We start from the raw sequence: 13,204 nt of genomic DNA, 5'->3' as shown, positions 1-13,204 counted from the left end.
CCGATCTGGTTAGTGGCCTCAGGAGGGCTTCCTGGAGGAGAGGGCCTTTGAGTCGGGGTGGAGGTGACTGGGCCTTAACAGAGTGAGAGAGAGGTAGGGGGAGATAGAGAGGGAGAGAGACAGGCCCTTAGGGGGTCAGGATCATGGTATGCCGGAAATCTTGGAGAAGGCCAGTGTGGCTGGAAAATGCTAGTAAAGGGCACAGAGGGCACTGGGGAGGCCTGGTGGATACTGGGCCAGAGCTCGTCGGCTATGATGTGGAGTTTGCTCTCCATCTCACGTGGATACTGTAGCACCACGGAATCAGGAGGAAGTTGGGATGATGGGGCATCTCCACCTTGGGGCGATTTCAAGCCTCAGAGGCCAATCTTATTTTTCTCTCCAATATCCTGAGGTCATTAAAGTCTTGGTGTAGGGAGATGCTCCAGTTCTGTGTGGCCCCTGCCCAGGACTTTGTCCTTGGCCTTTGATGTTGCTGCTGAGGAGCGAGGCTGACACTACCACGTCGATGATGAGGTGAGCCCTGTGCAGGGGTCATGGACTCTCTGTGGAGCCTCAGGGAAGCTGGGTTCTTCCCTGAGCTCAGTGTCCTCAGCTGAGGACAGTGTCAAGGCCATCAGAGGTTAGATGAAGTCTGTAGACCCTGAGATTACTGCTGTTTGTCTTATTGTGGGGGTGGTCTGGGGGCTGTTCTGAGCTGAAAGGGATTGTTCCCTGAGATGAGAGGTGGGAGTGGGGCAGACTTCTTTGCCCCTTGGGAACAGCCTTGATCTCTTATCTCACACAAGCCCTTAAGACTGTGTGTGTGCGCGCACGTGTGTGTACTTTATTTCTGACAGATAAAAATTGTGTATATTTAAAGTATACAATGCGAAATTTTTATATATATATAAATGATTACCACAATCAAGCTAATTAACATAACTATCACCCCCATAGTTACCATTTTTTGTGTGTTGTGAGAACACTTGGGATCAACTCTCAGCAAATTTCAAGTATATGATACATTATTATTACCTACAGTGGCCATACAGTACATTAGGTTTCCAGAACTTATTCCTCTTATAACTGAAAGTTTGTATCCTTTGATCAATATCTCCCTCATTCTGCCACATTTTAGTCTCTGGTAACCACCATTCTACTCTTCCTTACTATGAGCTTTAATTTTTTTTTTTTTTTTGGTAGCAGGCGGGGGGTGGGATTTTTTTTTTTTTTTTGGTAGCAGGCGGGGGTGGGAAGAGAGGGGAAGTTCCATATAAGAGGTCATGAGATATTTGTGTTTCGGTGTTTGGCTTATTCCAGGCCAATCTACATTGTCTCAAATGGCAGGATTTCCTTTTTTATGACTAAATAATATTCCATTATGTATATATGTATCTAGATCACATTTTCTTTCTTCTTTTTTTAATGAAATTTTAAAATTAAATTTATTGGGGTCACATTTTCTTTATCCATTCATCCGTTATTGGACACCCAGGTTGTTTCCATGTCTATTGACTATTGTGAATAATACTGCAAGGAACATTGGGCGCAGATCTCTTCGAGATACTAATTTGGTTTCCTTTGGATATGTACCCAGAAGTGGGATTGCTGGGTCATATAATAATTCTATTTTTAATTTTTTAAGGAACCCTTCATACTGTTTTACATAGCGGCTACACCAATTTACATTCTCACCAACAATGATCTTCTTTACTCAGTCCACCAATTCAAATGCTAATCTCTCTGGAAACACCCTCACAGACACAACCAGAAATGTTTTACCAGCTGTCTGGGCATTCCTCAGCACAGTCACGTTGACATATGAAACTAACCATCACAATAGCTAACATTTATTAGCATTTGCATCTCCTACCTGAAAATTGTATTAAACATTTGGTATAAATATGTATTAGTCCACTTGGGCTGCTGTAACAAAATGCTGTAGACTGGATGACTTAAGCAGCAGACATTTATTTTTCACAATTCTTAAGTCTGCGTAGTCCAAGATCAAGGTGCTGGCAGATTCGGTTCCTGGAAAAGTCCCTTTTCCTGGCTTATAGACAGCTGCCTTTTGTATGCTCACATGGAGAGGTGAGGAGAGAGGAAGTGAGGGGGGAGAGAGAGAGAGAGAGAGAGAGAGAGAGAGAGAGAGAGAGAGAGATAGTTCTGACCTCTCTTCTTCTTTTTGTTATAAGGACATTAATCGCATCACAGGGCCCCACCCTCATGACCTCATCTAAACCTAATACCTCCCAAAGGCCCCTCCTCCAAATACCAATACTTTGAGGGTTAGGGTTTCAACATATGAATTTGGGGGAAGGGGGACACAAACATTCAATCCATAACGGAATCATCTGTTTTTTATTTAGCATTTACATTTTATTCCTTTTTGAGTGATTTAAAAGGCACAGAATTCAAAATCCAAAAAGACTAAAAGAGTATACAGTGAAAACTAAGGCCCCCGCCCCCTGCCCCCGGAGGTGTTCCCTGTTATCAGTTTCTTGTGGGTTTTTTTTCAAGTGATAAAGAATTCCAACTATATCCCTTGTGAATATAGATGTAAACATTTTAAATGAAATATTAGAAATTAGAATTCAGTGAGATATAAAAAAGATAATCCATCATGACTAAGTGGGACTTACCCCAAGAATGCTAGGTTGGTTTAACATTTGAATGTTAATTAATATAGTTCATCAAAATAGCAGAACAAAGGAGAAAAACCGCATGATCATCTCAGTAGATGTAGAAAAATCATTTGATAAAATTCAGAGCCCATTCATGGTAAAAAACAAAAATTTCTCAGCAAACTAGGTATAGGAGGGAATGTCCTCAATATAATAAAGAGTATCTCCAAAAAATCTACAACTAATGTCACATTTAATTGATGAAATATTATGCACATTCTCCCTTAGTATGGGAACAAGAGAAGGATCACCATTATTATTACTTCCATTTAACATGGTACTGTAGGCAATAGCACCAGGAGAAGAAATAAAAGGCATACAGATCAGAAACAAAGAGGATATAAAGTACTCTTTATTTACAGATGACATTATTGTGTACATAGAAGATCCAAAGGAACTGGCAAATATAGTATTGGAACTAATAAATGAAGTTATCAAGGTCACTGGATATAAGTGTTTACCCCCTCCCCCAATTTGTATGTTGAAATCTTAACCCCCCACGGTGATGATATTTGTAGGTGGGGGCCTTTGAAAGGTAATTAGATCGTGAGAGTGGAGCCTTTATGAATGGAACTAGTGTTCTTATAAAAGAAACCTCACAGAGCTCACTTGCCCCTTCCATCATGTGAGGATACAGCGAGAAGACTGTTATCTATGAACAAGAATGTGGGCCCTCACTAGATACAGAATCTGCTAGCACCTTGATCTTGGGCTTCCCAGCTTCTAGAACTACGAGAAATAAATTTCTGTTATCTAGGAGCCACCCAGTCTATGGTAATCTGTTATAGTATCCAGGACAGACAAAGATACATGGTTAATATACAAATAAATGAATAGCAATATACCAGTGAAAGCAAGTAAAAAATGAAATGTAAAAAAACCTCCTCATGTATACTAAAATAAAAAAAAAAAAACATTAAATACTGCTTTGAAATGAATGTTCATATCCCCTCAAATGCATGTGTTGAAGCCCTTACTCCACAATGGCACTGTATTTGGAGATGGATCCTTAAGGATGTAACTAAGATTAAAAGAGGTCATGAAGGTGGGGCCCTGATCCAATAGGATTAGTGTCCTTATAAGGAGAGACATCAGAGCTCACTGGTGCGCGCTTGCTCTCTCTCTCTCTCTCTCCCCACAGACACACAGACACACAGACACACACACAGACACACACACAGACACACATACAGACACACAAACACACAAAAGGCCATGTGAGGACACAGTGAGAAAGTGTCTGTCTGCTAGCCAGGAAGAGAGTTCTCACCCGAAACTGAACCAGCTGGAATCTTGATCTCAGATTTCTGAGCCTCCAGAACTTTGAGAAAATAAAGTTCTGTTGTTTAAGCCATCCAGTCTATTATATTTTGTGATGGCAGCCTGAGCAGACAAAGACAAATACTTAGGAGTAAATTTAACAAAAGATATTCACACTGCTGAGAAAAATTAAAGAAGATCTAAATAAATGGAAAGTTCTGCCATAGTCATGGATAGGAAGACTCAATATTATTAAGATGTCAATTCTCTAGAAATTGATCTATGGATTCCATGTAATCTTTATCAAAATCATGGTGGGCTTTCCCTTCCTTCCTTCCTTCCTTCCTTCCTTCCTTCCTTCCTTCCTTCCTTCCTTCCTTCCTCCTTCCCTCCCTCCCTCCCTCCCTCTCTTTTTTTTTTCTTGCAGAAATTGATAAACCAATTTAAAAATCTATGGGAATGCAAAGGACCTAGATAATCTTGAAAGAGAACAAAATCAGAAGAGTTACATTACCAGATTTTAAGACTTACTATAAAGCTACGTTATTAAGGCAGTGTGGTTTTGGTGCAAGGATAGAAAAACAGATCAATGAAACAGAATTGAGTCCAGAAACAAACTGACATTTAAACAATCATTTGGATGTGAACAAGGCACTAAAATAATTCAACCAGGGGAAAGAAGGTCTTTTCAATAAATGGTGCTGGAGCAAATGTATGTCCAAATGGAAAACAATGAACTTTAACTCCTACTCAACAAATAATAACATTTTAAAAATCGATAAATTGGACTTCATCAAAATTAAAAACTGATTATTATAAATACGTCTTTAAGAAAATAGAAAGGCAAGCCAGAGATGGGGAAAAAACACTTGAAATACATATATGTGACAGAGGTCTTCTATAAATATATATATTTTATAAATCAATAAGAAAAAGAAATAAAACCCAATGTAAAAGTGGGCAAAAGTCTTGAACAGACTCTTCACAAAAGAAGATATGCAAATGACAAACATGAAAAGGGGTTACTTTATTTAGTCAACAGGAATTGCAGATTAAAACCATAATGAAAGAGTACTACATATACTCTAGAATGACTAAAATGAAAATGACTGACAATATCAAATGCTGGCAAGGTTATAGAGCAACTGGAACTCAAACACTGCTGCTAGGCGTGTGAACTGGTTTATTCAAACAAGTCATAGAAACTTGTTTGTACCATCTACTAAAGTTAACATATCCAGCCTACATCCCATCTATTCTATTTCTAGGTATATCCTTTAGAGAAATGAAACCATCTGTTTACAAAGACTTATATGAGAATACTCATAGCATCTTTGTCCATCATAGCTCAAGACTGGAAACAACCTGAATGCCCACCAATAGTAGAAGGGACAAATTATAATATATTTATATAATGGAATACTATTTAACAACGAAAAGGAACAAATACTTAACATGGATGAACCTCACAGACATAATGGATGTGTGAAAGAAGGCAGTCACAAATGAGTGCATGCTGTAAGATTCCATTTATAAGAAATTTTACAACAGGCAAAACCAATCTCTGGTGAGAGAAGTCAGGCGTGTGGTTATATCTAGGGGGTAGGTAATCGACACTGAGGGAGCACAAGGGACTTTAGAGTGATGAGAACGTTGGTGTGCCCATAGGTAAAAGTTCAAAGAGCTAAACATTAGATTTATCTATTTTACTCTATGCAAATTACATTTTAATAACACAAGGAAAAAACTCATTATATGTGAGGTGTGAACTCAGTGCTGTCCTTCATAGCATTTATCACAGTGCATGGTTATATATTCATGTGCAATGTATGGTTAGTGCCATAAGCTCTAACAGGGCAAAGCTGGTGCCTGCATTCTTCATTCTTGTATTCTGTGCCTGGCACACAGCAGGCTCTTGGTATGTATCTGCTGAGTGCATGGATGAGTGTTGGGTTAAAACCAAGCTCAGTATAAGGTGCTGTGGGAAGGCTGAGGAGGGAGCCTGTGAACTCTGGCCAGGGGATGGGAGTGTTTCACTAAGGAGGGGACATTTGAGTCACACTCTGAAAGCTCCTGGGGATTTTTCTCAGGTCGAGTAAAAGAGAAGGACAGGTAGGCAGAGGAGCCTACACATACAGAGGCCCCAGGGGCAGGAAGAACAGCTTGTTGTGTGCTGGTGATAGGAGCCTTGGCTGGTGCTGGCAGAAGGAGGGTTGATGGAAGGGTAGGCAGAGTCTTATTTACTGGCCTGAAGAGTTTGGTCTTTAGTCTGTGGGAGTCATGGAAGGTTTTAAGAGAAGGCAGTCATAAAACTAGATCTGCATTTCAGAAAGATCACTGGGTTTGCAGATTGGACCCCAGCGGAAGGGCTGGGAGTTCTTCATGGATGTAGTAGGGCGAAGCTCCTCAGATTCTTGCCCAGACTGAGGGACAGGACACAACACTGAGCCTGCCTTGGGCATTCAGGTGAGACTTGAGGGGTCAGCCATGCTGAGCCCTGGCCCTCTGGGCTGATGATGCAGTGCCACCTACTGGTGTGCCCTGTTCCAGGACTTTACAGGCCATCTGGTTGCTTCTGATCCCTGAGTGAGACAGTCCAGCCCATGGCCTCAGAATGAGGGGCGGAAAGAACTTCTCTAGGGGCCAAGCTCTCCCTCTGGTTCAAGGGCCCAAGATCAGTACCTTATGCACATGTAGAAAGGAAAACTGTTCCCCCGTACCAAATGGACGCAAACTAGTATTACTAGGCTCTGCCAATTCTGCTTGCATTTGGATCCTAGTTCTACTACCTTCTAGCAGTGCAACCTTGAGAAAGTTACTTAACTTCTTTGTGCCTCAGTTTTTCTCATCTGTAAATCAAGAATAGTAATAGTGTCCAACTGTTAGGGTTGTTATGAGTCAGCAAATGTAAAAGACTCAGAACCATGCCTGGTGAGCACTCAATCAAAGCTCATCTTATATCTATATGTATTATTATTTTTATCATTATTGTCATTCAAGACGTGGACTGAAGAATGCCTGGTGCATTTGGAGGGCTCAAGGGCTGGAAGCTGAGGGGCAGCTTGTGGCTCAGACTCTCCTGATCACAGTGGGTGCAGCCTGGGAGTAATGAGATCAGATCTGCGTTTTGCAAACCCAGGATCTGCGCACCCCTTTCTGCTCTTAGTGCCTTGCACACTTGCCCTCCCAGTGAGCCTCACACCCCAAATTCTGGTCTCCATCAGGCAGACCAGGAAACAGGCTCAGGGTGGTTAAGGAATGTGTGCAAGTTCACTTCATGAACTAGGGACAGAGCTCAAAGCCCAGGGCTTGTGCCTTGCAGCCCAGGGCTTCATCAACCCCAGTAGTCTCCACCCTTTTTGTCACCAGGGACTGGTGCTCCTATGAGAATCTAATGCCTGATGATCTGAGGTGGAGCTGAGGTGGTGGTGCTAGTGATGGGGAGTGGCTGCAAATACAGATGAAGCTTTGCTGGCTTGCCCGCTGCTCACCTCCTGCTGTGCAGCCGGTTCCTAACAGGCCATGGACAGGTACTGGTCGGTGGCCCAGGGCTTGGGGACTCCTGTTCTACCCTATGGTGCTGAGGTTATGGGAGGGACCTGTTCATGGCATCAGATGCTTTGGACAGGACACAAGCAACAAGCTACTTGACCTGCTTCTGCCCTGCATGTTAGCCCCGGGTGGAATCCGAAGCTTTTCAGGTTCTCTCAGCTGGAGCAGTAATCTTATTCCAGAAATTAATTTTAGAACTGGTATCTTTTTTTTCTAGATAATTTTGTTTTTGTTTTTGTTTTTGTTTTGTTGTTGTTTTTTTACCCAGTTTTATTGAGAAATAATTGATGTACATCACTGTATAAGTTTAAGGTATACAGCATGATGGTTTGATTTACATATATTGTGAAACAATGACCACAATAAAACTGGAATTTTAAATACAAATTAAAGCTTCTTCCCTCTCCCAGCTAGGCCTGTTTCTGGCTGGGGAAATCTGCACCAGGAAGGAGGTATAAGGGTATGAGCCTGTGAATGAGAGCATGTGAGTGTTGAGTGTGTGAACATGTGTAAGTGTGTGAGAGTGTATGTGTGAAAGCATGTGAGCAAGTGTGCGTGTGAGTGTGTATGTATGTGACTTTGTGAATGTGTGGGCATGTGAGTGTGTGAATGAATGTGTGTGCCAGTATGAAAGTGTATGAGTGTGTGTTTGTTATGCAGTCTATTTGTATTCCTTGGGCTCAAGCTCATCAACGCACCTATGTCCCACCAGGCCAACTGCTGTAAGGAGAGGTGACGATGACACTGCTGCCACTCCCCAACCTCATGGGCCTATGCCAGCTGTTTCCTGGGGACAGGGGAATCTGAGAGTCCAAAGGCCTGGGTTTGCTCTGCAAGCCCCAGCTGTGGGCACCCCTCCATGCACACTTCTGGCTCCTCACTCAAAGGCTTCTGCCCCTGGCTGCACACAGTCACACACCCCCTTAGATCTCCAGAGGGAAACTGGTTTGCTGGAATGTTTACAAAACATGAGTGAGAGGATTTTTTAAAAAGAGAAATTAGCGTAACAGGACTTTTCAGATTTAGTGCAGTCTTCCGAAATTCAAGATGTGACTCGTATGTTTTCCTGTCAACAATGCATCTTGTGCATCTGGAAACATCACGCCTGCTGCTACCAATTAATTTATAATTTTTCTATTAACCGATTAAATTGCTCAGTGTCAGCAGATTCAAATTTTGTAAAGTCATGTACTTTTGTTTTCAAGAAGAAATTGTGCCAACTTGATCAAGCAGCAAAGTTATAATGATGCACGTAAAGCTAATAATGAAGCTGAATGTTTCCCTCTTGTGAAATTTGGTCATTTATGTTATATTCACTATTCTTGGAGTCTTACAAAATCCCCAAAGAACTTGATACAAAAGAAGCATATAACTTATTTTTAAGAAAAATTTGAAACTGTAGGACTGTGAAATTTTACCACGGAATCCACAGCAGTTGCAGAACATTTTATTGCCTCAAAGGTCCCACTACTAGATTCTAAATTTTCATTGAAGGCTGTGATTTTCTTGAGGACAGAGACTCAGTTTTATCAGTCTGTGACCACATTATAGAATGTAGTTGGTGCTCAGTAAGTATTCAGCGGATGAATCAACCAAAAGAAATAAGACTGGGGAAAAGGTTGGAGTGCAGTGACCTGTGCCTGTGGGTGGTTGGAAGTTGCACAGGTTCTCATGATGTTTCTTTTCCCTTATTCGTTATTTTGGTCAATGTCTTCACTCAGGCTGCCATAACAAAATAGCATAGACTGAGTGGTTTAAACAATAGAAATTAATTTTTTCAGGTGGCTGTCTTCCGCTGCATCCCCACATGGCCTTTTCATAATGTGTGTGTGCGAGCGACTCTCTTTTCCTCTTCTTATAAGGTCAGCAGTCTTATTGAATTAGGGTCCCACCCTTAGGACCTCATTAAACCTTAAATACCTCCTGAAGACCCTGTGTTCAAATACATTGAGGAGTTAGGGCTTTAACATATGAATTCTGGGTGACACAATTCATTCCATAGCAGTCAGTGTGCAGGACATTTCTCCACCATAGATGGCCACACTTGGAGACTTTTGGGAAGACAAAGCTGGAAAAGACTCTAGATCACTCTTGCATGGAGGGCTGGTCACTTGCCCAGGGCCATACAGCCAGTGGCGCAAAGCTGGAGTGACGGGCTACACTGGCTGGGTGGCTCTCAGAACCCTGGGATGGCTGCAGGGGTGGGCTCTGGGGGGCAGTTGGATGCTCACACTGTCCTGACACTACCCTTGTGTTAGTTACAGGACTCTGATCAGACCCACATACAGAGTGTCCTACCGAACGGTAACGGCGCTGGAGTGGAGATGCTGTCCTGGCTTTACTGGGAGCAACTGTGACGAGGGTGAGTCCACTGGAGAATGGGGTCAGGGGACTAGGCACTGGCCAGGCTTGGCTGCAGAGTCCTGGGGGCTTCTCCCCCAACCACCTCCTGTGAGCAGGTCTCTGTCTCTCCACATTCTGTCTTCCTTTTCCCAAGCAACACATGACCAAATGCTTTGGACTGGCTAAACTGGAGTGAGGCTGCCACCCTGCCCATGGCACTGAGGTGGGGTCCTTGTGTGCAGAGGTTGGTGGGGGATGGAAGAGACCCATGTGTCCTGGCCTGGGAGAGGGGATTCAACTTACAGTCTATTTCTTTTTCTCTGGCTCTGACTTACCCAGAAATTACAGCAGGCAGAGCAGGAAGTTTGGGCTTTGAGCAAGTACAGACGATGGTCCACCAGCCTTGGAGCCATGTCTATTGTAGAATGAGGCAGATGCACCTGGTGGGTCACAGCAGAAGGAAGGCCTCACTTGGCGGGTCCTGTCCTTCTGCTGGGCTGATGTGTAGAGGGAGGACAGAGAATGGGGCCTAGAGCTGGGTGTTCCTTCTGAGTCCTGTGCTAGGCTCACCTTGGCTCTGGAGCCCGATGGGACCAAACAGCCACAGTGGAAGGAAGAGATCGCCAGCAACAAATCTCTGCCATGTTCATATCCAGGGAAAGCAGGTCCTCCCTAATGAACAGGTTTGCAGCACACCTTGTTCCCAGCATACCTGGCTGGTCCGAAGGCTCAGTGGCCAATTTCGTATTCGGAAACAGTAGTTCTCCTTAACCTTGACTTTCTAACAAAATTATTCTCTCTCATCTTTTTTATTACCTAATTTACTGATTTTGATATGTATATCTATCTATGCTTTTATAATATAAGCAAGAGGATAATTAAGTATCATAAATTATAAGTTAAATATGTGCTTTTATTGTAAACAGCCTAAAATGCTTTAGGATACAATTAATAATATAACGATAGAAATAGCAGTCATAGTAATGATGATGATGATGCTTCAGTGGACTTGTGGCCCAAAGCTGAGCTGAAGGATTGGGTATAAAATGTCCATCGGTATCACCCTTCCTGATTTACAAGCTGCCTGATCCTGAGAGTGAAGGGTGGCCCACACCTGGGGACACAGGACTTCCCTGGGCCTTTCCTTGGGGAGGAGCGGGAGGGAGCTTAAGGGTGAGGGGAAAAGGGAGGCTGGGCTTCCCCAGATGGAGGTATGAATGGCAGGACCCTGTACTGTATGTATCGAATGACCACAGCTCACACCAGTCCCCTTGCTGAGGTCTGAGGTTCTCAGAGTCCAGATATGGACCTGTCAGTGCCATGGCCATGGGGAGAGACATCTGGTACCTGCAACAGAACAGAGCAGACCTGCTGTCTAGATTCTGCCAGGGGCTGGAGTGGCAAGGGTTTTGAGGGAAATGATTGAATTACTCTTAAGTAACCGACTGGGTGCTTTTCGACCATCAATAAAATGAGCAGCATTGGGCTCCACCCAATGGAGTACTGGCCTACTATCAAGGCCTCACTTTCGGAAGCACTGCTTTGACATTAGGAAGACTTCTAGGCCCTTCTCTCAGCAACCAGAGCCTCCGGGCTCCCTTTGGCGCACCCCTCATCATTGCTTCAGCTGACTATAGTCGTGTGTTTTCATATCTGCCTCCCCAACTGCCACTTGCCACCCTGTGGGACTGTCTGGTTCTTCTGAGGTAACTGGTCCCAGCCTGAATGGGAGGGGTCCCTCCCTCTCCTGAAAACCACTGCAGTGCTAGAGCACATATTTTTCATCTCTCTTCATAGTCTCTTCACCAGAGAAATGAATGAACTACTAAATGACGTACATGTCTCAAAATGTTTAAGTTATAATTCTCATGCAAAGTAGATAGTGAGCTTGTCTTATTGAACTCATTTAATGAAGGAATAAGCAGAATGGCAAAGCTGATTCAAAAGATGATTAGAGAAACTGCTATAAATGCAGATTGGGGGATCCAAGACCACCCTCAGGTCTGATAACTGGAACTCACAGAACTTAGAAGCTGTTATACTCATATTTATGGTTTAAGTAGATAGATTAAAATCAGCCCAGGGAAGAGACACAGCAGACAGTCTATAAGGGGTCCATACTCAGAGCTTTCAGTTGTCTGCTCCCAGTGGAGGTGTGGACAGCAGTAACCTCTCCCAACAATGATGTGTGACAACATGCATGGGGTATTGCCAACCAGGGAAGCTCCCAAGCCAGAATTTTTAGTGACATGTGGTCATGTACACACGGTGACTGCCTGTGTGGCTGAACTGTCTCCAATCCCTTGAGGTTGAGCTGGCGCTGCATGGCCTAGGGATGTCCTAAATGTCACATTGTTAGCATAGACTGGCTTGTTCCAAGGATTCCAGGTAAACAAAGCCACTCTTATCAGGCAGGTCATTACAAGAACTTAGAGATCATGTCCAGGGAGTCAAGTGCAAAGGCCAGACTTCTTTTTGGGTAAAGTCACTCCATTACTGATATATGCGTGTGTGTGTGTGTGTGTGTGTGTGTGTGTGTGTGTGTGTGTGTGTGTATGAGGGAATCAGCAGAATGGCAAAGCTGATTCAAAAGAGGATTAGAGAAATATGTATGTGTGTGTGTGTGTGTATGTATATTCACACACACACATACTCATACATACATATACACACATACATATATATGTATACATACACATATATAATGTTGATACACACACATATATATGTATATATATACTATGAAATATATTTCATATATATATATATATGAAATAAGAACCCGAAATAAGATCACTAAGTTAGATCCTACAAGACAACAAAAAGCAAAACCTTTGGGGCCATCTCTCTACTGAGCAGCAATCACTTGCATCTTACCAGTTTTGTACACGTTAACATCCAATGCTGCAGAACTTGGGCTGTAGTCCATAGTACGTGGTACATAAACAAAGTGACTTTCTTCCAGGGAGTTAGTGGCACTTAGGCAGGCTCGTTAGAGAGTGCTCTAGCACAACATGAAAAGGTTAGGCCATCACCTTTTTGCTCTATTTCCGTGTTTTGGGTAAGCCTTCTTGCAGATGAGTAGATGAAGCCCAGAGGAGGCATATCCACTGCAGGGCGAGGGACAAGGTATACTTCTTTCAGAGAGCCTGAAGGCCAGGTGGCCTCTTTCCACCTGTGAGCATGAGGGTCCTGCACGGTTGAGGATTCCTGGAAGTGTGGAGGCCTGTACTGTTTGCGATTGGCTCCTGGAAGCCTTTGTAAATATTTTGCATTCCTGAAAATGAAACAATAAAGATGGAAGGTGAAATCAAGGCGGTGTTTGTGACTTTAAGCACGTTCCTAAGATGGTTGTGGGGGGTCTTGACCATTAAGTCCCACTC

General features: G+C 43.2%; 1 protein-coding gene across 1 annotated transcript in view; it reads left to right on the top strand.

Moving 5' to 3' along the window:
* The window catches only part of COL26A1 (collagen type XXVI alpha 1 chain), a 139,978-nt gene that overhangs the window by 25,660 nt on the left and 101,114 nt on the right, over positions 1 to 13,204 (top strand). The window contains exon 2 of the mRNA XM_006918582.2: positions 9,743 to 9,840. The gene's annotated coding sequence lies outside the window, so the exon portion shown is untranslated. The remainder of the gene's footprint in view (positions 1 to 9,742; positions 9,841 to 13,204) is intronic.

The sequence above is a fragment of the Pteropus alecto genome, unplaced genomic scaffold (genome assembly GCF_000325575.1).
Source record: "Pteropus alecto unplaced genomic scaffold, ASM32557v1 scaffold68, whole genome shotgun sequence".
Classification (NCBI taxonomy): domain Eukaryota; kingdom Metazoa; phylum Chordata; class Mammalia; order Chiroptera; family Pteropodidae; genus Pteropus; species Pteropus alecto.
This window is presented reverse-complemented; position numbering and strand designations above follow the sequence as displayed.